This window comes from Phyllobates terribilis, unplaced genomic scaffold, assembly GCF_046119375.1.
Source record: "Phyllobates terribilis strain yellow unplaced genomic scaffold, ASM4611937v1 Scaffold_52__1_contigs__length_9100884, whole genome shotgun sequence".
Taxonomy (NCBI): domain Eukaryota; kingdom Metazoa; phylum Chordata; class Amphibia; order Anura; family Dendrobatidae; genus Phyllobates; species Phyllobates terribilis.
Window position 1 is genome coordinate 5,751,443 of NW_027362812.1, and position 27,656 is coordinate 5,779,098.

Below are 27,656 nucleotides of genomic sequence, written 5' to 3' on the forward strand. Positions count from 1 at the left end.
ACCTAGAACTGCACCCTTGGTCTGGGCCAACTACGCCATCTTGTGGTAAGGGACAGTACCAATTAGTGAAGCGCTGCTAAGGGGCCATGTGTTTCTGAGTCGGGTCTCACAGTCTGGGGCCCATTCGTAACAGGACAATGGCAGACAAGGTCCTCTGGTCTCCCACCTCAGCTCAAGTGAGGCCGCAACTCTGAGCATCGCGTAGGCCATGCTAATGGAGCACAGCCAAACTCATCTGAAAATGGCCCATAAGCTTCTTGTAACCAAGAGGAGTCACACTGATGGCCCTCCATGCCGGGATGAGCCCTCTGTGTAGCTCGGAGCCCCCTTGGACACATACGCACCCAATGGCTGCCGGACATGCCCCCCTACACAACACTTATTTTGTAAAGCATTTTGACTTTGCAGCGTTTTCCCACAACACTATATCAGCGCTGGTCCCAGGTGTTGGCAGCTCCATTCTCACATAGGTGGCACTGGCAGAAGGAGATCCTGGACCAATGCAAATATGACAACTTTTCCATACTATTATGCTCTAGTTAAAAAAAAAAGGTAAGTTTCATCCATTTTTACTTTTAAACATAATAAAGCAACTTTTTCTTCTCAAGTTGGAGAAATAATGTTTCCTATAATGTCTCCAATTCCATTCCCAGCAGTTCTGCGCTCTCCAGCGCTTCTTTGCGCCTCCCCAGACGTAGTAAGCCGCGCGCCTGACTTTCCTGGACGTCGCTCCTCATTGCGGTGTTTGCCAGCGGTATAAGTGCAGAGCAGTCGCTGGACACATTAAACGCCTTCTGAAAGGGAAGAAAGAGAACGGCCATTATCCTTCCTAAAAGAAAGTGATGTTGGCAGAATTCTTTTCAGATGGTTTAGCAAAGTCTTTTGGATTTATGGGCAAAGTCTTTCCTCCAAAACTGCAGAACTGATTTCTTGCAATTCTGCGAGTCTGATCATTCTATAAGGAAATCAACTAAGTGACAAATATATTGTTTTATTATAGTTCTGTGAGTACAAATCATTCCATAACCTTGGGTTCACCCTGGTATTACACACAAAGCTAATGGTTGGCTTGCTGTAAGGGGTTGTGGGGTCAGTGTGTAACTGCAGACTTATAAACCCTCCAGCGCAGAGACTGTGCACTGTGCGGAGTCGCTGGTTTCTGACCCGGGGACGGCGGGGATATATGCATTATACATACTCCCGGGCAGAACCCGACTAGTGGGCGCAGCCCCGCTCCAGAGGGGACTTGTACACACCAGTCTTCTGATTTGGAAGTGATAGTCAGTTTTTTGCTATTTGTATATGGTCTCTCTGACCGAGCGCTCCACCCTCCAGCCTGTGGCGGATTTAATTGCAGCAGGATCCTAGCTACCCATAAATGCAGGCTTTAGCCTAGCAGAGGATTCACATTACATCAGTTCCCAGCAAACGGAAAGTGCCTTGTCGTTGGCTGCTGGGTTTGCATGAATTGGCCAAATTATGAGCTAAACATCTCCATTTTTTCTTATTATCTAAAGCAGTAATGACATTCAGATTCCATGTATTTCATGTTTCCATGCTTTATCACTACAGAGTGCTACTTAGTCTTTATATCATGTGGCTTCTGCCACAGAAACAGCACGGCCATGCCAGCCACACATCTCCTGGATGCTCACTATGGTTATAGTGATATACTGTACTGCTGCTCCCAGGGCTGCCATTGCTGGCCCTACACTGGAGTCTCTGGGCAATGGGGGGCCAGTGAAGGGATTGACAGAGAGGAGAGGCGGGGGACACGTGGATTAGTTGGGCAGCAGAGTTTAGGATAGATTGGAGGTGTGCGAGTGGTAGAAGGGAGGCCACAGAGCAAGAGGTTGCAGTAGTCAAGGCAGGAGATGATGAGGGCGTGCCTAGTGTTTTTGCAGATTCCTGGTTGAGGAATGTGCGGATCCGGGAGATATTCTTTGAGTTGGAGTCGGAAGGAAGTGGAAAGGGCTTGGATATGTGGTTTAAAGGAGAGGTTAGAGTCCAGGGTCACCCTGAGGCAGCAGGCTTGCGGGACTAGGGAGATTGGGCAGCCATTGACTTTGATTGATAGGTCAGTTGGGGGGGGTTGAGTGAGACGGTGGAAAAATGATGAATTCAGTTTTGTCTATGTTAAGTTTTAGAAACCTGTCAGAGAAGAAGGATAAAATAGCGGACAGACATTGTGGGATTTTGGTTAGTAGGGAGGAGAAATCGGATTCAGAGAGGTAGATCTGTGTGTCATCAGCATAGAGGTGATACTGAAAGCCATGGGACCCTATGAGCTGTCCCAGGCCGAAGGTGTAGATGGAGAAGAGCAGGAGTCCTAGGACTGAACCTTGGGGGACACTGACAGATAGGGGGCGAGATGAGGAGGTGGTGTGTGAGTGGCAGACACTGAATGTCCGGTCAGTTAGGTATGAAGAGATCCAACATAGGGCCAAGTCCGTGATGCCAAGAGATGAGAGTCTGTAGTAAGAGGGAATGGTCGACTGTGTCAAAGGCAGATGACAGGTCCAGGAGGAGGAGGACAGAGTAGTGTTGCTTGGATTTGACAGTTAGTAGGTCATTGGTGACTTTAGTCAGGGAAGTTTCAGTGGAGTGGTGCGGTCGGAAGCCAGATTGGAGGCGGTCAAAGAGGAGAGGTGGGAGGACAGTTCAGAATGGACGTGTTGTTCCAGTAGTTTTGAGCCATAGGGGAGAAGTGATATGCGGCGATAGCTAGACAGAGAGGATGGGTCAAGGGATGGCTTTTTGAGGATGGGTGTGATTGAGGCATGTTTGAAGCATGAGGGGAAGACACCAGTTGTTAGTGACAGGTTGAAAAGGTGGGTTAGGGTTGGGATGAGAATAGTGTTAAGGTTAGGGATGAGGTGGGACGGGACTGGGTCAAGTTTGCAGGTGGTGAGGTGTGACTTGGAGAGTAAAGAGGAGAGTTGATTGTCTGTAATGGTGGAGAAGCTGGTTTTGGAGGAGGATGGTTGAGTAGGTGTGAGGAGGGGCTGTGGGGACTTTAGTCAAAAGATTTGTCTGATAGTGTCAACCTTCTGCTTGAAGAATGTGGCAAAGTCTTCGGCTGAGATGAGAGGAGATGAAGGAGGCGCTGGGGGACGGAGGAGAGAACTGAAAGTTTTGAATAGCTGTTTAGGGTTGTGAGACAGGGAGGATATGAGAGATGAGAAGTATGTTTGTTTTGCTGCAGTAAGTGTGGACTTGAAGGTAGTGAGGGACTGTTAGAATGCAATGAAGTGCTCGTTGGAGTGGGACCTTTTCCATTTCCACTCAGCAACCCTGGAGGCCCTTCGCAGTTCTTTAGTCAGGTTGGTGTGCCAGGGTTGCCGGTTGAATGGGCGAGCTGTGATAAGTGTGAGGGGGCGACCGATTTGAGAGCTGCAGCTATTGAGTGAGGTGTTATATAAAGTGGCAGCAGCATTGGCATTGTGTAATGAACTTATTCCTGTGAGAGGGAGAACGGATTCAGAGATTGAGTGTAGGTCAAGGTGTTTGAGATTTCTGTGAGGGTGTGCAAGTTTGTGGAGTGTGGCTTGTGTACCTGGAGAGGAGAGGTAAGAGAATGTAAGTTGTGGTCAGAAAGAGGGAGAGGTGAGCTTGAGAGGTTAGATAGGGAACAGAGGAGGGTGAAGATGAGGTCCAGTGTGTGGCCATCTTTGTGAGTGGGGGCTGAAGACCATTGAGCAAGGCTGAAGGAGGAAGTGAGGAATAGAAGCTTCGAGACAGATGAGTGGGAAGTGTCAATGGGGATGTTGAAGTCACCCATGATGATAGTGGGGATGTCATCGGAAAGGAAATTAAGCAGCCAGGTGTTGAAGTGGTCAAAGAAGGTGGTGGCTAGTCCTGGGGAGCGGTAAAAGACAGCCAGTTGGAGGGGGGAGTAGATGAGCACACAGTGTACTTCAAAGGAGGGGAGAGTAATGGAGAGTGGCAGTGGGATATGGGTGAAGGAGCAGCTGCCTGACAGGAGAAAACCTACTCCTCCACCATGCTTGAAATTGGAGCGGGGTGTGTGAGAAAGATGGAATCCACCGTACGAAAGTGCAGCTGGGGACGGCGTGTCAGAGGTGGTGAGCCAGGTATCGGTGATGCCGATGAAGGAGAGTTTGTTAGTAATGAAAAGATCATGGATGTAGGAAAGTTTGTTGCACATGGAGCGAGCATTGCATAGAGCTCCTGTTAGTGGGACTGGGGAGGCGGGGGCTGGGTGGATGGGAATAAGGTTAGAAGGGTTGCGAGAGTTTGTGACAGATCGTGGATAGGAGGTGGAAGTGACTATATGACAGAAATACCCAACAGTGACAGCATTCTAAAAACTGCACCCCTCAAGGTGCTAAAAACAGCATTCAAGAAATTTATTAACCCTTCAGGTGCTTCACAGGAATTTTTGGAATGTGGAAGAAAAAAATGAACATTTAACATTTTTCACAAAAATGATCTTTTAGCCCCAAATTTTTTATTTTCACAAGGGTAAGAGGAGAAAATGGACCCCAAAACTTGTTGTGCAATTTCTCCTGAGTACGCCGATACCTGATATGTGGGGAAAAACCACTGTTTGCGCGCACGGCAGGGTTCAGAAGGGAAGGAGCACTGTGTGACTTTTTGAACGCAAAATTGGTTGGAATCGAGAGCGGACGCTATGTCGCATTTGGAGTGCCCCTGATGCACCTAAACAGTGGACATCCCCCACAAGTGACCCCATTTTGGAAACTAGACCCCCCAAGGATTTTATCAAGGGGTTGTTGTAGATCGGCTCACTTGGTTGCATGTAGCAGTACACAGGAACATTGTCTCTTTAAATCTTCTGCTGGGTTTATTAAGAATGCAGCATAAACCACAGCACAGATAGGCCAGGAATGCCGTGTTTGTTTATGCTATCAGGAAAAACAAAACATAAAGTATGGCACAGTCCTTGTTGCTACGAGTAACCGTCCGCTTCAGGAACAAACAACTCAAGGTTTGTCTTTCCTTCACATGACAAAACAGCTCAGAGCTTTTACCTCCAAACCCACCCTACACACAAATGCTCTAAAAGGCTGGGATTTTATCCTCTGACCTCCTTCCTTTCTACAGGTGTTTAACCACCTTAGAACTAAAGATGGCTGAGTAACCCCTTCGTGTGCTGGAACCTTTTTCCTATAATTACTGGAGCTCCTAATCTCAGTGCTACACATCTTCCCTCCAGTACTTTGCCAGTGACTTTGTCACAGGGTATAGTGAACATTTTGAACCCAGAGGTACGACACAGAACACAGAGTTTGATAACATTATGTCATCATATTGAATATGTTGTCATTAGTCTTAAGCGCAAGTGCTCGCTACTTGAGTTTGCATCAGGTACTCAGGTATGAAACAAGTATCGCGGGGGCTCGAGTGACATGCTCGAGTCCCCGCCTCGCATGTTTCACGGTTTTTAGACACTCAAAAAAACAACAAAAAAAAACATGCAGGGATTGCCGATGCATAGCAGGCAATCCCCATGTGTTTTTTTCTTTTGGCTGTATAACAGCCGTGAAACATATGGGGCAGAGACTCGAGCATGTCACCTGAGCACCTGCGATACTCAGTGCATACCCGGCACCCGATGCATACTCAAGTAGCGAGCACTTGCGCTCAAGACTAGTCACCATATCGTCATCATTTTTTTTTTTTCTTTACTTTTGAAAAAATCCCAACCTCAACACAACCCTAACCCTAAAACAACCCTAAGGCCAGGGCCCCATTATCAGTATTGGGTCAGTATTGTTTCTCAGGAGTTGGAGACAAAACCAGGAGAGGAACAATCAGAGAAAAGGTAGAATAGAAACAAGTCACCAACTCTGCATTTATCACCAACTCCTGGTTTTGGTTCCCACTCCTGAGAAAAAATACTGACCAAATGCTGACCAGATACTGATAATGAGGCCGTGGTCTAACCGTAACTCTAATGCTAGAGCTTATTTTTTACGCTGTTCCTCGTGTGGTATAAGTGATTAGACGACTTTATTCTTCGGGTTGGTGCGATTACAACGATACCAGATTCATATTCATAAAAGACGCTTTTTTTGCAAAAACTAGTTTTTGCATCCCATATTTTGATAGCTATAATTTTTCCATATTTCGGCCGAGAGAGTCATGTAAGGGCTTGTTTTTTGCGGGACAAGTTGACGGTTTTATTGGTATCATTTTCGGGCACGTGACATTTTTTGATCGCTTTCTACTCCTATTTTTGGGAGGCAGAAGAAACAAAAATCAACAATTCAGGAATTGTTTTTTTACGCTGTTCCGCGTGTGGTAAAATTGATAAGGCAGCTTTATTCTTCGGGTCAGTACATTTACTGCTATACTACATCTATATAGTTTTTTTAGGTTTTGGCGCTTTTACACAATAAAAATGCATCTGAATTGATGATCTTTCGCCAACGAGGAACTGGTTTTCACATTCCAGGTTATGTTCATCATACTTATCTGAATAAATACCAGTGACAGGCTGCTGGATATTCATACAAGAGCTTTTTTGATATAGAGGTTTTTAAAATTAGTGGCTCCTCTCAATCCTTATATATTTATTATTGTTATAAAGAAATTATATACACATTTTTTATTGTTCATATATGCACTGTAGCACTTTCATTAGCGTATGGAAAGTATGATCAATTGTTATTCACTTTGTGTCGTTTACTTTTAGTTCACAATCATATAAAGTACAGACCAAAAGTTTGGACACACCTTCTCATTTAAAGATTTTTCTGTATTTTCATGACTATGAAAATTGTACATTCACTCAGAAGGCATCAAAACTATGAATTAACACATGTGGAATTATATACTTAACAAAAAAGTGTGAAACAACTGAAAATATGTCTTATATTCTAGGTTCTTCAAAGTAGCCACCTTTTGCTTTGATGACTGCTTTGCACACTCTTGGCATTCTCTTGATGAGCTTCATCTTTTGGTCTGTACTGTATATCTATAGTAAATCTAGCAGTAATACCATTCAGGAGATATAGATATACATGTATACACTCGTTTTGTGAATAACTTTTTGTGCAGCACCACAGCAGCAGGTATACAGGTATAGGGAGCTCACATCTAATGATAGTGTTACAGTGATATTATAGCTGGGCCTTAACGGGAATCTGTCAGCAGGTTTTTGCTATGTAATCTGACAGCAGCATGATGTAGGGACAGAGACCCTGATTCCAGCGATGTGCCACTTACTGGGTGCAGCAATTGTGATAGAATCACACTTTTCTCTGTAGCAGAGCTCAGATGTTGAGCCCTGTATAACCCTGAACACACCATTGATTGGCAGCTTTCTATGTACACTGTATATTGACAGAAAGCCACTAACCAGTGATGGCGGTGTGGTTGGACTAGGAGACACGAGACACCTAGTTTTGTAGTGATAACGTCCTGCTGATAAAATACTGATTATATTAAAACAGCAAAACACACCCAGTAATTGACACATCACTGGAATCAGACTCTCTACCCTTAACCTGCTGAAAGATTAAGAATAACTGGTTCCCGAGAAGCATCGAAAATCTACTTCACAGTCAGGATCCAGCACCCGCTCAATAGTGCACATTTTCATCAGGCAGGTGTCGTCAGGGCACCTACGAGATCTGCAGCAGTCGTACAGCTGTATTACACAGTCCCGCTGCTGGAGGAGCTATTCCTGATCCTGGCAGTTTAACCCCTTATACCCCACCGTCAGTAGCAACCACAGCATCTAGATGGTTTGGACAGAAGGAGAGGGAGATACGATTACGGTGCAGATGAGTTTCTATAGAAGTTGGGGTCCTAACAGTGACCCCCATGACTGACATCTTACTGCTCCTATTAGACCTTGACTGAAGAAAGGTCTAATAGGACATCAGTCAAAGTAATGTCACCTGCTCTGCAGCTATTAGAAATACCTAGGTCTGATTACTTTCCCATTTGCAAAATGTGATTTTGCGCTGCACCTACAGCAGCACTGTTTTCCCATCATCATCAGTGACAGGACCTCCAGCCTTTCCTGAGATTGATCAGTGGAGGAAGAAGCTTTCAGTTCCTTCTTCCACCATTCAGTTCACCCGTATGTCTCTGCTAACAGCTGATTGGACTGGTTAGTGCCACCAGCTGTGACATGCCACTGCCGCCTTGCACTGTGTGCAGGCACAGGAGGCTGAAGGAGGAGGGTCTGGCAGAAACTGGGTGTGGTGTTAGTTGTGACTTCATGACTAGTCTCCGAACAGAACACGAAAAGACTAGTCAGGATGTGACCAGGTCCTCCAAGATCAGGAGTGAGGCTGGTCACATGCTGAAGTATAGTATGTAGGCAACGGTGCAGAATGCTGACAGTGAGTATATTACAAGGGGGCAGCATTCTGCAACTTAGACACACACATTGAAAAGTATAAAAGCTCGGACAACCCCTTTAAAGAGGTATTCCTATTTTGTTAACACACACCATACACTTTTTGCACATAATGGTCCTAAGCCCAGAAGTAGCAGAATTCTCTACACTTGTCTCCATTAGTAGCAATGATATCACTCGATGCCTCGTAGTCCTCCAGCTGAGAAATTGTCATTTCTCATTACACAAAACTTCATTTATGGACATCTATGGTGATTTCTTTGCCTGTGTGGATTGGATGGGCTGTTACCGACATCTGGTGAGAATTTCATGGCAATAGCACCTTTAGAAATATATTTCCTTAGAATAGTAGTGAGGTGATGAATACTTATTCCACCGCTGTTTGTTCAGGGAAATAGTCATGGGATAGCCGCCATAAGAAAGCTTGTCCAGCCGTCACTATTCCTCCTGCCCCCACTATACACATGCACACTCCACAGCCGAGAGGGCATTTATTCTCACCAGAGAGATAGCCGCTGTCAGACGCCTCTGGTGACAGCTTCTCTCAGAAGAAAAGGATTGGGCATGCTGATATCCAATATGCCTGATCTTTCCTTCCCAGACATGAAGAAACACCATACATGTTAGGTGGTGAATATGAGCAGGCTTGGTCCACATCCACCCAGTGAGTGTGAGCATTGTTGCCGGGAGTTCACACTAATAAATCCCTTGTGCATTTGCAATGTGATCTACGAGCAGAGATTCATGGCTGACCCTATGATTCCCGCTGCAGGTTTAGGCTCTGTGCACACAGCGCCTTTATCAGGCCGGTACGCTCCACAACCCGTCTGAAGAACAACCACCCAATAAATAGATAGAATGCCCATATACCCTGCAATGTAATCCGCCTCGCTGCGCACATGGTCAGTCCTTTAACCGTTTCACGTTTATGAAGAGGCCACACGGTTAGAAGTGACCGCTCCGTTCTCCAGGCGGTTTCTGCTCGGAGTTCTCCCTGTCTCGGTTTCTGCAGCTTCTTCCTGTAGTAAAGCTGAGCGGGTCGCCGGCATCTACAAGACGTGGTGCGCACAGACCCTTATACTTATATCCAGAACACTGAGGACCACGGGAGCATTTTTCTTGCACACGTGAAGATCACGGAGGTGTGAATGAGACCCCACTCGTATCCAAGGTGCGGAGCTCCGAACAGTCATCGTTTCTGGGGCGTCACCGGCAGATCTCTTCTAGGAGATCACAGTGGATCCGGAGATCTCCAGCATTTCTCCATCTTTATGTCTCACTATATTGTGGCTGATATCAGCGACTCCACCCTCATAAATGTACAGAGGCCACAGGTGCAACACACCAGACCCCCTGACCACAACACCCCGGACCCCCTGACCACCAGGGCACAACACCCCAGACCCCCTGACCACCAGGCGGTCACTATGGGGGCTAATGGACTATGTTACTGGCGGAGAAAAGGATTTCTATAGAATCAGTAGGAAACACCCTGAAGGTTTCTCTTTGCGGCTTTTCTCCAGGATTTTCCTCACCCGTCATTTATCGCTTCTCATTATTGCCAGAATCCCAGTAGGTGAGGACAATCCCGGACAGCGCCCCCAATAGTGAAGTGCACCGAGGAGTTCACAAGATTCCTTTATATGTTGCAGGGGATTAAACGTCCTGCAGATTGAGGGGTTGGGGTCCTCAGACCCCCAACAATCATGCAACAGACTTTATAGAAACCCCTGAGCAGCAGAAGCAGTGAGCGGCTGCAGGAGCATGCACACAGTGCGGTGTGAGGACCAGAGACTTTCTATGGAGTCCATACACAATGTGCTGAGCGCTCTGGCAGGGAAATAACCTCTCTATTGGTGGTGGATCATAGGACCGCTGCAGACAATCAGTAGCTATAGATCGGCTGCAGACATCACATTCTATATGTAGGTATGGGCTGAGTGTGGGATGGAAATACTGAACAGCCCCTGCTGATCCCCCCCTAGTCCTCCATGCTGCTGGTCGGGTCCCACCAGGCTCCTTTCCCAGTACTGTTGGCATGTGACTTCTGCAGCCAATTCAGTGGCCATACCTACTACCACCACTGCTTGGATGGGACAGGCACGAGCCAACAATGGAAGAAGAGAAGAAACCGGCGGGGACCTGGCCAGCAGGACGGAGGAATGGAGGATATCAGCAGGAGGGAGGAATGGAGGGGGGGGGATAGCAGCAGGAGGGAGGAATGGAAGGGGGGGGGATAGCAGCAGGAGGGAGGAATGGAGGGGGGGGATAGCAGCAGGAGGGAGGAATGGAGGGGGGGGATAGCAGCAGGAGGGAGGAATGGAGGGGGGGATAGCAGCAGGAGGGAGGAATGGAGGGGGGGATAGCAGCAGGAGGGAGGAATGGGGGGGATAGCAGCAGGAGGGAGGAATGGAGGGGGGGATAGCAGCAGGAGGGAGGAATGGAGGGGGGGTAATATCAGCAGCACGGAGGAATGGAGGGGGGTGATATCAGCAGCACAGAGGAATGGAGTGAGGGGGGGGATATCAGCAGGACGGAGGACTGAGGAGGGGGGGGGAAATCAGCAGGACGGAGGACTGAGGAGGGGGGGGGATCAGCAGGAGAGAAGGCGCTGGGGTATATCTCATAGCACACTGGGACCGCACCAACACTAACATTAACGGCAGAAAACACCGCTGATAACTGAATATTTTATCAGAAAATAATATAATAACATTTATACCCATCACGGGAGTGGACGTCCATATGTGTCACGGCCACCGGGCCAGGAGGAGCAGCAGGAGGGTCCTTCGCCTCCTCGTGTCTATTACTCAGGGGCTACTCACACCTTATAGGGTCACATTGTAACTCGGAATATAACGATCACAATGGCACAGAGCAACACTGCAGCTAATCCCTGGTATATAACGATCACAATGGCACAGAGCGACGCTGCAGCTAATCCCTGGTATATAACGATCACAATGGCACAGAGCGACGCTGCAGCTAATCACTAGGACTTGGTTACAATCCGCTTCTTACAGCCAATCCCAGCTGTAGAATACTGGCAGATCAGCAGGTGATCGAGTCTCCCCGGGCACAGTGAGCGGCACAAGTCTCCCGGGCACTGGCAGCGTTACCAGGGCAGGTGCCAGTCTCACCCCATCACCCCAGACACCACACACTATGGGCATCTCCTCCTGCCAGCGTCCCTGGCACTGCTGCGCCCCCATCTGACCAGTATGTGCCCACATCACACAGGACCCATCACCTGCTGCCAGTCCCGGCTGCCATCGCCTCTGCCAGCAGCAATCAGCAGCCGGAGGCTTCTCAGCCCGGGACATGGGCTGCGGGCACGGGGCTGCTACTTACCTGTGCCCGCAGCAGCGGCTGGTGATGAATGGAGGCAGCGGTCAGGCTCTCCCCGGCGCCCTGACAGGAGGGGCGGCTCACTGACAGGATCTCTCCGCGGAGTGTGGAGGAGACAGGGCGGCTGTGATCTCTGCTGCCCACAATCCACAGCGTTATATCAGACTGCAAGAGCAGAGGAGAGCAACATTCCAGCCTGGAAAAGTCTGCCGCCACCTAGTGGCCAGCGACTGCACCCAGCAATTGTAATGGAAGCAACAGCAGAGATGCCCCGCCACCTAGTGGCCAGCGACTTCACCTGCACGCTAGTATTGGCTGCAACAGCAGAGGTGCCCCGCCATCTAGCGGCCATGTGCGGTAATGTCGGCGCTGGACTTGCAGCGGAACATGGAGGGAAGGAGTGATGTGCTCTGCTGCTTGTCTGCTGGACCTTGTAGTTCTAATGGATGGGGAGGACATTGTCCCCAGGGTGTCCTGCACGTTAGTAGATGGCTGCACCAGGTCCTGGGTCACATAGTCCTATTGCTTCCTCTTTGCTTTCCAACTTTCTTATTTTTTTTCTTTGCAGTGTTTGCTGTAGTTTTTATCCTTACTATTTTGGGGTCCATACTGTGAAGATCTGAGATGGTGCATTTCAATAATTACTTAGGCAGGTTAATAATAATAATGATTTTTATTTATATAGCGCCAACATATTCCGCAGCACTTTACAATTAAGCGGGGACATGTACATACAATAAGTTCAATACACGGTAAGACAGTTTAAACTGTTACATGAGGAGAGAGGTCCCTGCTCCTAAGCTTACCATCTACAAGCAACACTATTTTATTCCTTACATCCATGGTAATACAGCAATTTCAGGTAAATGTCCAAAATACAATTGTCTCAGTCCACAAGATCCCCTCCCCGGGGAGGTAATTCCACTGCCTTTGTGCCAAGCAATACTCACTATCCCCCAACTTTTGGTTGGCCCACATATTTCGTATCTCCAGCAAGTATAGTCTGTAGTCACAGTCCACGATCCTCCATATGACACATAAAACCATAGAAGCAAAGGTATCCAGTAGCAACAGTCCTTTAAGAAAATGTATTAAATCCAGACAATGGATCACGGATCCCACAACTGTAGAACATTTATTCAGCTCAGGTGGTAGCTGATCTCTACGCCATAAGCCATCGATTCATCCATGGTCCAGATCCTCAGACTAGATACTATCCCTTCAACGACATTCCACCAACTCTAACCATGTGGCTTCTTTTCTCCTTCACTGGGATCAGCCCTCTGAATGGACAGAACTGCTCTCACCCTCCCCCCCCGAAGCTAGTGGAGGTATTTTTCTCAGGTCAAACACATCACCTGGGTCTACATGTGAGACTCCTTGTGGTGACGGCTCTGCTGGATATACTTTCAACAGTCACACAATGGGCCTATTATAATGCCTCAATAATACTGCCATACAGTGGTCAAATTAATTCCACCAAACAATCCCTAAATACCCACCATATGAAACTCTAAAGAATAGTAACACATAATTACTAAAAACGACGATACAATAACTAAATAATGGCGCCATACAGTCCATAAGAAAATAATTCCATAAAGTGGTCAAATAATTCTGTCATAAAATAATACCGTACGGTGTTCAAAATGTTACATAGACTATAAAAATAGAAGCAATTACATTAGTATGAACAGAATTGTACAGTCCATAAAATGATGACACAAAGTTTCAGAATAATAGTATCCCTAGTGCCAAAAACTACTGCCATATGCTGGCCAAATAATATAGCCACACAGTTCTATGGAAAATAGTGCAATACAGTGCACAAAATAATTCTACCCCACAGTCCATAAATACAAGTCAGAAAGTCCCCAAATAATAGTGCTGTACAATACTGAAATACACCGGCCAAATAACTGTGCCATAGTCCTGACATCACACCGTAAAGTTTATTGTATTCAAGTTTTAAATATTACTACAATACAAATCATTACCTAAAAATACTGTTATACCCTGGCCGAATAATTGATAAATTAATGTCCCAAATACTGCACAAACAGCATAAAACCTCCCATATCAGTGTCAGCTCCCATACTCCGGAGGGCCCAATTCCCAACAAAATAAGCAAAATGTTGTGGACCAGGGTCCTCTCTCTGTGGAAAAGCCGCGGCGTATTATAGCAGCAGGAAAGCGGATGGAAGTTTACAAAATGTAATCTGCACGCTGAAAATAAATGTCTCTGCTAATTTCATGCAGAAATTGTTTGCAATGTAGAATTAAAATCTGCATCATGTCAATGTATGTGACACATTTATGTGACGCCCCTTTAGCGTTTCCAAGCGCCTCCTGCCCATTAAACCCTAAAAGACAAACATCGCTCAAATGACGTGGATAGCATCCGAGTGCTGTGCATTCTCCTTACAAACTTTCACTCGAAGGGGCGAGTTTTATCTGCAAATCCGATGGAAAATGGATATATCCATGTTTTATCTTTGTGGACATTGTGAACATGACCATAAATTACAGCCCCAATTCCCAAAAAGTTGGGGCTGTGTGTAAAAATGGAAAGAAAACAAGAATGCAATGATTGGGAAATGTCTTATAGCCACATTTTATTCACAACAGAACATAGATCACAGATCAGAGGGTGAACATCAGACATTTTCCATTTCATTTGAAAAACTTACCTAATGTAGAAATTGACGGCAGCAACACAACTCAAAATCAGGTCATGGTCATGTCTACCACTGTGTGGCATCTCCTCTTCTTTGTACAGCAGTCAGTAAACCTCCGGGTAGTGAGGAGACCAATAGTTGGAGTTCTGGGAGAGGAACGTATGTACCTTCATCCATCCTGGTTAGGTGTATATGCCACTCCATCCATCCCGGTCAGTATATGCCCCCCTCCATCCATCCATCCTGGTGGGTATATCCCCCCCCTCCATACTGGTGGGTATATGCCCCCCCTCCATCCATCCTGGTGGGTATATGCCCCCCTTCCATACTGGTGGGTATATGCCCCCCCTCCATCCATCCTGGTGGGTATATGCCCTTCCTCCATCCTGGTGGGTATATGCACCCTCCATCCTGGTGGGTATATGCCTCCTCCTCCATCCTGGTGGGTTTATGCCTCCTCCTCCATCCTGGTGGGTTTATGCCCCCATATATTCAATGCAAAGGAAAAAAAAACAAAACAATAAACGCTTCTACTCACCTTCCACGTTCCCACGCTGCGCTGTGTCTGTGTTGCCTGAAGATGTCGGCAGTGATAACAGCAGAGAAGCTGAGATCACCGCACAGCGCCGCCACAGATACTCACTCGGGGCCTCCACTCCCAGGCATTTCCTCCCCGGCAGCTCCTGTCATGGCACACTCTGACTGAACAGTGCGTGCGACGACAGGAGGAATGTACAGCTTACACTGCAGGCTCCACAAAGATGGCTGCAATCTCCTCCCATGGCTGCGACCTGGACAGCCAAGGGGGCGTGCCCAGGTCACAGCTAGAGGCAGGAGGAGCTGCCTCTAATGTTAGAGATAGGGTCGGTGACAGACTACTGTCTCTTATGGCCAGGGCTGCCGTAAATGAGGTGTGTAAGAGCGCTTCTTACACCCCCCCCCAAATAAAAATGGCAGCCCCTAGTGGCCAATGAAAAAATAAATAAATAAAAAACTAATAAAGTGGGACATTTAATTTTCCATTAAAAATAATTGATTACATAATTATTAATACAAAACATAAAATGGTGGCCCCTTCCCTGTAAGAATAGCACACGGCTCTTTTCACGTCTGGTTATTTCTCTAACAGGTAGAATATGCTCCGTTATAGACCGGGGACAGGTTTACAGCTCTATTTTTTGTGGACGATGGATCTGTAAATCAGAACTGAGACCGGTCCGATTTCCATCTGATTTGTAGATAAAGATCATCTATTGAAGTCAATGAGTCTGTCAGAAAAATGGCCAGAACCAACCATGTTGCCTGTACTGCCTGTTTTCCAGTGTCTATAGGCCGGGCAAGCGAGGCTAGGAAACCTTTAGCTTTTTACTGTACATATAAAAAAATATGCCCCACTGAGGAGAAAAACTGCCACACTGACCAAAATCAGATGAAAATGAGAAAAAAACACTGATTAAAACCTGACATGTGAACGGGGCCTTAGGCCTTAATCAGATGTCAGTGACTTATCGTATATGCAAAAAATGTCTGAAAGTGGTCAGTTTTTATCTTCAGCGTTTCATCAGCTTTTCTTGTATGCAAAATAAATCCATAAATTGAGAAGCTTCTCCTCTGGTGACAGTGTTATCACAGACAGCACATGGATGGCAATGCCAGCTGTCAGCGATGTCATGGACCCATAGATCTGACTGGAGAATTTTCATCAACCACTAGGATAAAAAACGGACACTACGCGGTTTTCAAAAAAAAAATGACATGTGGACGACTCCACAGATTATATTGTGTATGTGATCTATCCGTAACAAATATGGAGAGGACACAAACATGAAAAACAGACGTCTGAATGAGGCCAAAGATATATGTTTCCACACTGATAAGGGAGCGAGAAATATCTATTTCAGATTTGCCAATGAGTCCATGGCAGAAAATTCCAGTTAACCCCTTTATCACCTCAGGTTTTTCCGTTTTTGCGCTTTCATTTTTTGCTCCCTTCTTCCCAGAGCCATAACTTTTTTATTTTTCCGTCAATATGGCCATGTGAGGGCTTGTTTTATTGTGGGATGAGTTATTCTTTTGAACACCAACATTGATTTTACCATATTGTGTACTGGAAAATGGGAAAAATATCCAAGTGCAGTGAAATGTCAAAAAAAGTGCAATTCCACAGAAGTTTTTTTTTACCATGTTCAGTAAATGCTAACACTGACCGGCCATTATGATTCTCCAGGTCATTACGAGTTCGTAGTTACCAAACATGTGGAGCTTCTACTTTATTTAAGTGGTGAAATCAAAATTCAAAGCTTGTAAAAAAAAATAATAATTTTTCCGAGACCGGTAGCGTCTCCATTTTTCGTGATCTAGAGCCGGGTCAGGGGTTATTTTTTGCGCACTGAGCTGACATTTTTATTGATACCGTTTTGGTGTAGATATGATGTTATGATCGCCTGTTATTACATTTTAATGCAATGTTGCGGCGACCAAAACAACTTAATTCTGGAGTTTTGTTTTTTTTCTCGTTATACAGTTTACTGATGGAAGTCATTCTTTTTATATATAGATAGATCGGGCGATTCTAAATGCAGCGATACCAAACGTGTGTTTTTGATTGTTTTATTTTGAATGGGGTAAAAGGGGGGTGATTTGAACTTTTAAATATTTTTTTTTCCTTTTTACATGCTTCAATAGTCTCCTTAGCAGACTAGAAGCTGTGATCTTCCGATCGCTTGTGTTACACAAATGGCCGCCTGAGGCAGCAGATGCGCAATTGAGACCTCAGTAGCCGAGATCTCAGGAGACATTTACTTGGTTTGGCTTTCTACTTCTTTATCTAACTGTATTGCCCTCTATATCATCCATTCTGTATGGACTGCTCTGTACTCATATTGGACATTTATGCATTTAGTAGGGCTTAAGGGGATTATTGTGCTCGTTACCCATCAAATCTGTAGATGCGCTCACTAATTAGACTTTGTTTAGGGCAATTTTAAAGTATAATATTGATAACGGTCCTGCATAGTGACAAGATTATGTTACAGGATTCTGGACAAATCTACAATGCCAGTCATTCAAGGGTTAATTCTTTGGAACACTGAGAGAGACTTTCTAGCCAGTGAAGCACCAGTAATGAACACCTGTGGTAACTACAGCAACTGTGCTGATGTCATAAACACATACATCTATGATATAGAAGATGATTCCGGAAGCACAGGTCATTCAGCCGTATGAAGCGCCATACTTGATGTGTCTGGAGACCTGGAGCTTCATCACTCCACAACCTGTAAGGGAGGAAGGGGATACTGCCTAGCCAGCCAGATCAGCCATACCGCCTAGCCAGCCATACCGCCTAGCCTGCCAGATCAGCCATACCGCCTAGCCAGCCAGATCAGCCATACCGCCTAGCCAGTCAGATCAGCCATATCGCCTAGCCAGCCAGATCAGCCATATCGCCTAGCCAGCCAGATCAAACTAACCCTAGCGATCAATGGGGTGACAGATGTTGCAACCAGATCTCCCTCACGTCCGGTACTAGTTGCCTTCACCTTTATGTGTACGGCCTGGAGATGTCGCATTAGACTTCTCCATATGGTGCTCGCACAGGGCACCTACTTTGACCTTCTCCATTACTGTCTGTTTTCTGATGATGTAATGTGTAACTTGTGTGACTATGTGATGTCACTGCTATCATATCTATAGTGGATGTATATCATGTCTCACTGTAAATATGATACAATGTACAAATTCTAGTACAATTTGCTGTTACTTGTTGGCACTATCCTTCTAAGCCCGAGGGATGGGCAAGTCCTCCAGCCATGGTTCCCTAGAGGTTTCCTCCACAGGGGGTTTTCCTCTCCTGAGTGCTGACGGATGATTCTTCGTGAGTCGGAGGTTTGCCATTTTCAGTGTCTTTTTCATAGCAATTGGCTGATTCTAAATTTCAGACACTGAATGAAATAATATGATTTGTAATAAAATTTGGTCTATTTAACATTCACTAAAAGTGTTTTGTGCATTTCTTTCACAATCTTGGGTTGGTGGGATTTTCTTGGGAATCAGGATCCAGCATCTATGATCAAGCCATGAAGCCGGATATGGAGTCAGAGCATTGTTAACCCTGTGCTTGAAGACAGAATGGAGCAGAAATGAAAAAGTGTTACCGCACAAGTAGCACAAGTTCACAATCTTCATTGCATTCAGATAATGGAGGTGGCTGCTGCAGAAAAACATACCCACAGCATGATACTGCAACCACCATGTTTCACTGTGGGGATGGTGTTCTTGGGGTGATGAGCTGTTGGTTTGGTGCCAGACATAGCATTTACCTTGGTGGCCAAAAAGTTCAATTTTGGTCTCATCTGACCAAACCACATTCCTCCATATATTTTGGGAGTCTCCCACATGTCTTTTGGCAAACAAATCGAGACTTACAATTTTTAAGTAAAAGCTTTTTTCTGCCCACTGAACGAGACAACTGTAGACTGGACAATGGGATCAGAGGATGCCCGCAAGCTCGGACACTGAGTTTTCAGCTCCTGCAGTGTCAGTGTGTGCAGGGCTGAGGATTCAATATAGGCAGTGCTGTCAATCATCGTAAGGGGAGGGGCAGAGAATGGTAATTAAGCGTGGGGTGTAAATCCTGTTTTTGCATAAAAATATCATCTGTACCTAAAGTATATTTTTTTTATAGGGGCCTAGATTCCTATACAAATCCATAAATGATTTGAGTATTGGGGTGACAGACTCCCTTTAAGAAACTGAGACCACCCCATTAACTGGTTGTACAAAAAACATGAAAAGTGTGAATTAACCAGACAGGTAAATTACAAAAAAGGACATAAACACCAATGGAAATTCTCTGAAAATGTGATCAGTTTATTTTTATTAAGCATAAAACACGTTTTCCTGGAATATCCCTGTGTTTCCAAATAAATACCAGTAGCGCAGTGAAGGATGGACATGGTGGAACAGGTTTCTATTAAAGTGCTTGAGCATATATTATAGATGCACCAAAATTCTGTAGTATAATAAAGCCTGCATCTTGGAGGGTTTCGTCCATATCTGGAGTAATATTAATAAAAATGTGGAGTTGGTGCATCCCTAGTATACTGCTATATCACTAGTAACACAATGGGACACACACAAAGCACTGTGTGCTGCCACCTAGACAGGGTAGCTGCTCAGCAGTGAGGGGTGCGGATTCGGCACAGATTGTCTATGATGACAGATATGTTGAGCTGTCCTCCACATTTATCTGATCGAAACTAGAGGGCTCCACAGCAAACAGTCTTAGCATATCCAGTTCTAGGGGATGCATGCAGCCGCTGACCACCAGGGAATGAAGAGGACCTCCAAAGTCAACAGTGCTGAGTTGCTGCAGAGTGCCCGCCGCTATATGTTGGCCAGATGCCCCCCACTCGGCCCAGTCCCACGCAGATTGTGTTCTCAGGTAGAGCTGAGGATCGCAACAGAAACATTTGTATCTCAATGATATCGCAATACGGTCTTCTATTTAAAAACATTATAAGAAAACTCACATGCAAAAATACTTATTTTATATATATATAAACCTTTAGGCACAATGGATATTGATGCAAATCAAGGTATTTATTCAGACAATAAATTGTTCATGATACAGATGTTTGACCAACACTTCGGCCTCAGCCTTTATCAAGGTTTATCTAAAACATACAAAAATGGGAAGAACTGTATAAAAAACGAAAATCCATCGTCTCATGATAAATCAAATTACAATCATATCTGAGAAAAAGAGGGGGGGTAACAAATAAGCCGACACTCAGCACATGAAAATATCTCATATAAATGAATACAAAGCGGTGCTTCATTCCAGAGTTAACCACTAAAGAGGAAAAATAAAAAATATACACGATTTAGTTATGGATTGTAACACATATATGCTTCAAGTATAAAACAGCCTCCTTCAAAAGAGTAAAAAGGGGGGGACATACTATGAGGTCAGACGTATCACAGGTATCAAAAGAGCCAAAGCGTAATGGCCCAATATATGCCCTACAGTATATGCCCCTCATCCTTCTACATGCCCCATCCTGGTATATGGAATATGGTCCCCATCCTGGGTAGGTGTAGATGCCCCTCCATCCATCCATCCTGGGTAGGTATATATGCCCCTCCATCCATCCTGGATAGGTGTATATACCCTTCCATCCTTCCTGAGTAGGTGTATATGCCCCTCCAACCATCCATCCTGGGTAGGTGAATATGCCTCTCCATCCATTAATCCTGGGTAGGTGTATATGCCTCTCCATCCATCAATTCTGGGTAGGTGTATATGCCTCTCCATCCATCAATTCTGGGTAGTTGTAGATGCCCCTCCATCCATCAATCCATCCTGGATAGGTGTTTCGGCCCCTCCATCCAACCTGGGTAGGTGTATTTGCCCGTCCATCCATCCTGGGTAGGTGTATATGCCCCTCCATCCATCCATCCTGGGTAGCAGTATATGTCCCTTCCTCCATCCATCCATCCTGGGTAGGTGTATATGCCCCTCCATCCATCCATCCATCCTGGGTAGGTGTATATGCCTCTCCATCCATCCATCCTGGGTAGGTGTATATGCCTCTCCATCCATCAATTCTGGGTAGTTGTAGATGCCCCTCCATCCATCAATCCATCCTGGGTAGGTGTATCGGCCCATCCATCCATCATGGGTAGGTGTATATGCCCCTACATCCATCCATTCTGGGTAGGCGTAGATGACCCTCCATCCATCCATCCTGGGTAGTCTATTCTAGTATGTGTTTATGCCCCTCCATCCATCCTGGTAAGGTGTAGATGACCCTCCATCCATCCATGCTGGGTAGGAGTATATGCCCCTCCATCCATCCTTGGTAGGAGAATATGCCCCTCCATCCATCCATTCTGGGTAGGTGTATATGCCCCTCCATCCATCCATCCTGGGTAGGTGTATATACCCCTCCATCTATCCATCCTGGGTAGGTGTATATGCGCCTCCATCCATCCATCCTGGGTAGGTGTATATGCGCCTCCATCCATCCATCCTGGGTAGGTGTATATGCGCCTCCATCCATCCATCCTGGGTAGGTGTATATGCGCCTCCATCCATCCATCCTGGGTAGGTGTATATGCGCCTCCATCCATCCATCCTGGGTAGGTGTATATGCGCCTCCATCCATCCATCCTGGGTAGGTGTATATGCCCCTCCATCCATCCATCCTGGGTAGGTGTATATGCCCCTCCATCCATCCATTCTGGGTAGGTGTAGATACCCCTCCATTCATCCATCCTGGGTAGGTGTATATGCCCCTCCATCCATCCATCCTGGGTAGGTATATATGCCCCTCCATCCATCCATCCTGGGTAGGTGTATATGCCCCTCCATCCATCCATTCTGGGTAGGTGTAGATACCCCTCCATCCATCCATCCTGGGAAGGTGTATATGCCCCTCCATCCATCCTGGGTAGGTGTATATGCCCCCTCCCTCTATTCTGGTGAGTATATGCCACCTCTCCATCCTGGTGGGTATATGCCCCCCCTCCATCCAGGTGGGTATATGCCCCCCCCATCCATCCTGGTGGGTATATGCCCCCCTCCATCCATCCTGGTGGGTATATGCCCCCCTCCATCCATCCTGGTGGGTATATGCCCCCCTCCATCCATCCTGGTGGGTATATGCCCCCCTCCATCCATCCTGGTGGGTATATGCCCCCCTCCATCCATCCTGGTGGGTATATGCCCCCCTCCATCCATCCTGGTGGGTATATGCCCCCCCTCCATCCATCCTGGTGGGTATATGCCCCCCCTCCATCCATCCTGGTGGGTATATGCCCCCCCTCCATCCATCCTGGTGGGTATATGCCCCCCCTCCATCCATCCTGGTGGGTATATGCCCCCCTCCATCCTTCCTGGTGGGTATATGCCCCCCTCCATCCATCTTGATGGGTATATGCCCCCCTCCATCCTTGTCGGTATATGCCCCACCTTCATCCTTGTGGATATATGCCCCCCCTCCATCCTTGTGGGTGTATGCCCCCCCCTCCATCCATCCTGGTGGATATATGCCCCCTTCATCCATCCTGGTGGGTAAATGCCCCCCTTCATTGGTGGGTATATGCACACTCCCTACATCCTGGTGGGTATATGCCCCTTCCATCCATCCTGGTGGGTATATGCCCCCTCCTCCACCCTGGTGGGTATATGCCTCCAACTCCACCCTTGTGTGTATATGCCCCCATATATTCAATGCAAAGGGAAAAAAATAAACAAAACAATAAATGCTTCTACTCACCTTCCACGTTCCCACGCAGCGCTGTGTCTGTGTTGCCTGAAGATGTCGGCAGTGATAACAGTAGAGAAGCTGAGATCACCGCACGGCGCCGCCGCAGATACTCACTCGGGACGTCCACTCCCAGGCATTTCCTCCCCGGCAGCTCCTGTCATGGCACGCTCTGACTGAGCAGTGCGTGCGACGATAGGGGGAATGTACAGCTTACACTGCAGGCTCCACAAAGATGGCTGCAATCTCCTCCCACGGCTGCGACCTGAACAGCCAAGGGGGCGTGCCCAGGTCACAGCTAGAGGCAGGAGGAGCGGCCTCTAATGTTAGAGATAGGGTCGGTGACAGACTACTGTCTCTTATGGCCAGGGCTGCTGTAAATGAGGTGTGTAAGAGCGCTTCTTACACCCCCCCCCCCCCCCAAATAAAAATGGCAGCCCCTAGTGGCCAATGTAAAAATAAATAAATAAAAAACTAATAAAGTGGGACATTTAATTTTGTATTAAAAATAATTGATTACATAATTATTAATACAAAACATAAAATGGTGGCCCCTTCCCTGTAAGAATAGCACACGACTCTTTTCACGTCTGGTTATTTGTCTAACAGGTAGAATATGCTCCGTTATAGACCGGGGACAGGTTTACAGCTCTATTTTTTGTGGACGATTGATCTGTAAATCAGAACTGAGACCGGTCCGATTTTCATCCGATTTGTAGATAAAGATCATCTATTGAAGTCAATGAGTCTGTCAGAAAAATGGCCAGAACCAACCATGTTGCCTGTACTGCCTGTTCTCCAGTGTCTATAGGCCGGGCAAGCGAGGCTAGGAAACCTTTAGCTTTTTACTTTACATATAAAAAAATATGCCCCACTGAGGAGAAAAACTGACACACTGACCAAAATCAGATGAAAATGAGAAAAAAACACTGATTAAAACCTGACATGTGAACGGGGCCTTAGGCCTTAATCAGATGTCAGCAGGGTCGGACTGGGGCGTCTGGGCCCACAGGGGACATTGACTCTAGGGGCCACCTACAGCAATATGCAGATCTCTCTTCTCTGCTCTCCCTGTTATAGTGGAGCAGTGACCGGCGGCTCCTCACATCTACTCTGCACAGACTAGAACAGGGATGGACAATTTCTGGAGTTTGCATGAAAGAGCTTCTGTGGTTAAAACAAGTGATCACAGATTCATGGGCTACACAGGATAGGTGATCACTTATTGATTGGAAGAATGGGGAAGTTTTATCCCTGACAGGACACTTATCCCCATTTTACAATGCAGCGACAGGTGGGACGTCTGACCACAGCCTCATTCGTTCTCTTGGGGGCTTCCAAAAAAGAGCAGCGCTCGCAGCCTCTGAGGGAATGAATGGATCAGTGGTCGAGTCGCACATGAGCTCCAGTCTAATGGGGAGAAAAGCTTCACATTCTGCCGATCGGTGCAGGTCCCAGTAGTCAGACCCCACCAATCAATAAGTTATCACTGATCCTGTGGAGAGGTGATGACTTGTTCTCACCGGAGAACCCCTGTAAGTGCATCTCAGACGCTCTGCTCCAAGTATTCCATCTCTAAGGCCACAGCCACACTATCAGTATTCAGTCAGGATTATTCTCAGGAGTGGGAGCCAAAACCAGGTGAGGAACAATGAGAGAAAAGGGAGAAGAGAAACAAGTCACCAATTCTGGATTTATCACCCACTCCTGCTTTTGCCTCTCACTACTGAGAAAAAATACTGACCAAATACTGATAGTGAAGCCGTGGCCTCATGGAAAAAAATCTTTTCCTAGTTAATCTCAGCGAGAACAAATGACCGCCATACACAACATAATCCACTATAACAACACCAATAATACCACATACAAAAGGGACAAATATCGCCACACCATGACCAGACCACATATTACCACCACATAGTGACCAAATAATACAATACTGATCAGGAATACAAACCACAATACTAACAACACTGTCACTATACATATTACATATGAGCTCTGTATATAGTGTCAGTGTACAGGTAATACAGTGATCCCCAGTGACATTATAAACAGGATCTCTGTATATAGTGTCAGTGTACAGGTAATACAGTGATCACCGGTTACATTATACACAGGAGCTCTGTATATAGTGTACAGGTAATACAGTAATCACGAGTGACATTATACACAGGAGCTCTGTATATAGTGTATAGGTAATACACTGGTCACGAGTGACATACACAGGAGCTCTGTATATACTATATAGTGTAAGTGTACAGTAATACACTGACTCACCAGTGATGTCTCTAGGTGAAGTTCTTCATCTTCGCTTTTCTTCATCTGGCACAGTCCGCCATCACTTCTTCCAGCCAGGAATCATCTCTGCAGAAAATAACACACAGTTATCAATAACTGATCTCTTTTAGAGCACATTCCCACTTTTCCCCAGGCTTCTACACTACACCAGTTGAAGAAATAAAGCGACATAGTGGCGCCCTGCACAGTAACAGGACCCCCCTTTTGTCCCCTCTTATGGAAAACAGTTTCCTAAAAAGTAAATTATATTACAGAAGTAATAATGTCCCTAATTGGACTCTAAAGTAATAATGTTCCCCACTCGCCATCATAAACAAATAAAGTTCCTCAATCTGGCCCCTAAACAGTAATAAAGTCCCTTGTCCAGCGTGGCCACCCATCTATCCAACCTGACCCCCCCCCCCCCACCATATATCCATTCTGGTCTCCATGTGTCCAGCCTGCCCCTCCCATATATCCATCCGGGCCTCCATGTGTCCAGCCCGCCCCCCTCATATATGCATCCCACCCCACCCCATATATCTATCCAGGTCCCCATGTGTCCAACTTGCCGCCCTTCACCTCCATGTGTCCATCCAGGTCTCCAACTTGGCCACCTTCACCTCCAAATGTCCGATAATGCGTCCATCCAGCCCCCCGCCTTCAGCCCCATGCCTCAATCCATGTCTCCCCATGTATCCAGCCAGCCCCCCCTTCAGCCCCATGTCCCCCTCCATGTCCCCCCCTTCAGCCCCATGTATCCCTCCTTGTCCCCATGGGTCCAGTCAGCCCCCGCTTTAGCCCCATGTCCCCCTCCATGTCCCCATGGGTCCAGCCAGCCCCCCCCTTCAGCTCCATGTCCCCCTTCATGTCCCCAGCCAGCCCCCCCTTCAGCCCCATGTCCCCCTCCATGTCCCCAGCCAGCCCCCCCTTCAGCCCCATGTCCCCCTCCATGTCCCCAGCCAGCCCCCCCTTCAGCCCCATGTCCCCCTCCATGTCCCCAGCCAGCCCCCCCCTTCAGCCCCATGTCCCCCTCCATGTCCCCAGCCAGCCCCCTCTTCAACCCCATGTCCCCCTCCATGTCCCCATGGGTCCAGCCAGCCCCCCCTTCCGCCCCATGTCCCCCTCCATGTCCCCCTCGGTTCAGCCAGCTCCCCCTTCAGCCCCATATCCCACTCCATGTCCCCATGGGTCCATCCAGCCCCCCCTTCAGCCCCATGTCCCTATGGGTCCAGCCAGCCCCCTCTCCAGCCCCATGTCCCCCTCCATGTCCCCAGCCAGCCCCCCCTTCAGCCCCATGTCCCCCTCCATGTCCCCATGAGTCCATCCAGCCCCCCCTTCAGCCCCATGTCCCCCTCCATGTTCTCATGGGTCCAGCCAGTCCCCCCTTCAGCCCCATGTCCCCCTCCATGTCCCCATGGGTCCATCCAGCCCCATGTCCCCATCCATGTCCCCATTGGGCCAGCCAGCCCCTCCTTCAGCCCCATATCCCCCTCCATGTCACCAGCCAGCCCCCCCTTCTGCCCCATGTCCCCATCCATGTCCCCATGGGTCCATCCAGCCCCCCCTTCAGCCCCATGTCCCCATCCATGTCCCCATGGGTCCAGCCAGCCCCCCCTTCAGCCCCATGTCCCCATCCATGTCCCCATGGGTCCAGCCAGCCCCCCCTTCAGCCCCATGTCTCCATCCATGTCCCCATGGGTCCAGCCAGCCCCCCCTTCAGCTTCATGTCCCCATCCATGTCCCCATGGGTCTAGCCAACCCCCCCTTCAGCCCCATGTCCCCATCCATGTCCCCATGGGTCCAGCCAGCCCCCCCTTCAGCCCCATGTCTCCATCCATGTCCCAATGGGTCCATCCAGCCCCCCCTTCAGCACCATGTCTCCATCCATGTCACCATGGGTCCAGCCAGGCCCCCCTTCAGCCCCATGTCCCCATCCATGTTCCCATGGGTCCAGCCAGCCCCCCCCTTCAGCCCCATGTCCCCATCCATGTCACCATGGGTCCAGCCAGCCCCCCCCTTCAGCACCATGTCTCCATCCATGTCACCATGGGTCCAGCCAGGCCCCCCTTCAGCCCCATGTCCCCATCCATGTTCCCATGGGTCCAGCCAGTCCCCCCTTCAGCCCCATGTCCCCATGTGACCAGCCTGCGACCCCTCCATATATGGATGATGACCAATGCTGGGAACACTCACCCAGAAAAACGTGGATATTGCACTTGACTTGAAGTTGAAGCAGGGAGAGCTGCAGCCTTGTTTCCAGAGTGATGGTGAGAGAGCAGAGTGCAGGTCACCGCATACTCAGCCCAGGAGCCGGCTTAAAAGGCCAAGAGAGCAGGAGAGAAGAGGGCGGTGCGGTGTTACATACCCGGACGGGAGCCGGTGTTACAAGGCCAATTCCAAGGGAGCAGGAGCCGGGACTGGAGAGCAGAGCGCGGCGTCGGCGTATCAAAAGCCGCCAGGGGAGCAGGGAGAGGAGAGCGTGACGTCAGCGTGTCACCTGACACCACACAACTGCCAGCCACCAGCGGGAAAGCAGAGCGCGGTGCGTGTCACCGCCCACCAAGATCACGTCCTCAGTCATGTGACTATGCGCGTCACCCGCTGTCACCACTGAATAGTAGGAGCGCCGCACGCGACGCTACATTTCCTTCGGCTGCGCTTTTAAAGGGTCCGCACTTTTTAAGAGCCCCCGCTACCAATTCTCTCACTCTCTCATCG

At 47.6% G+C, this 27,656-nt stretch overlaps 1 long non-coding RNA gene across 1 annotated transcript; it reads right to left on the reverse strand.

Annotated features, from left to right (window-relative positions):
* Positions 1–411: 411 nt before the first annotated feature.
* On the reverse strand, positions 412–27,405 carry LOC141191753 (uncharacterized). The gene is made up of 3 exons (XR_012265458.1): positions 27,132–27,405; positions 24,936–25,022; positions 412–794 (listed from the first exon to the last, which is right to left on the reverse strand). It is a non-coding gene; the product is annotated as an uncharacterized lncRNA (long non-coding RNA).
* Between the last annotated feature and the right edge of the window lie 251 nt (positions 27,406–27,656).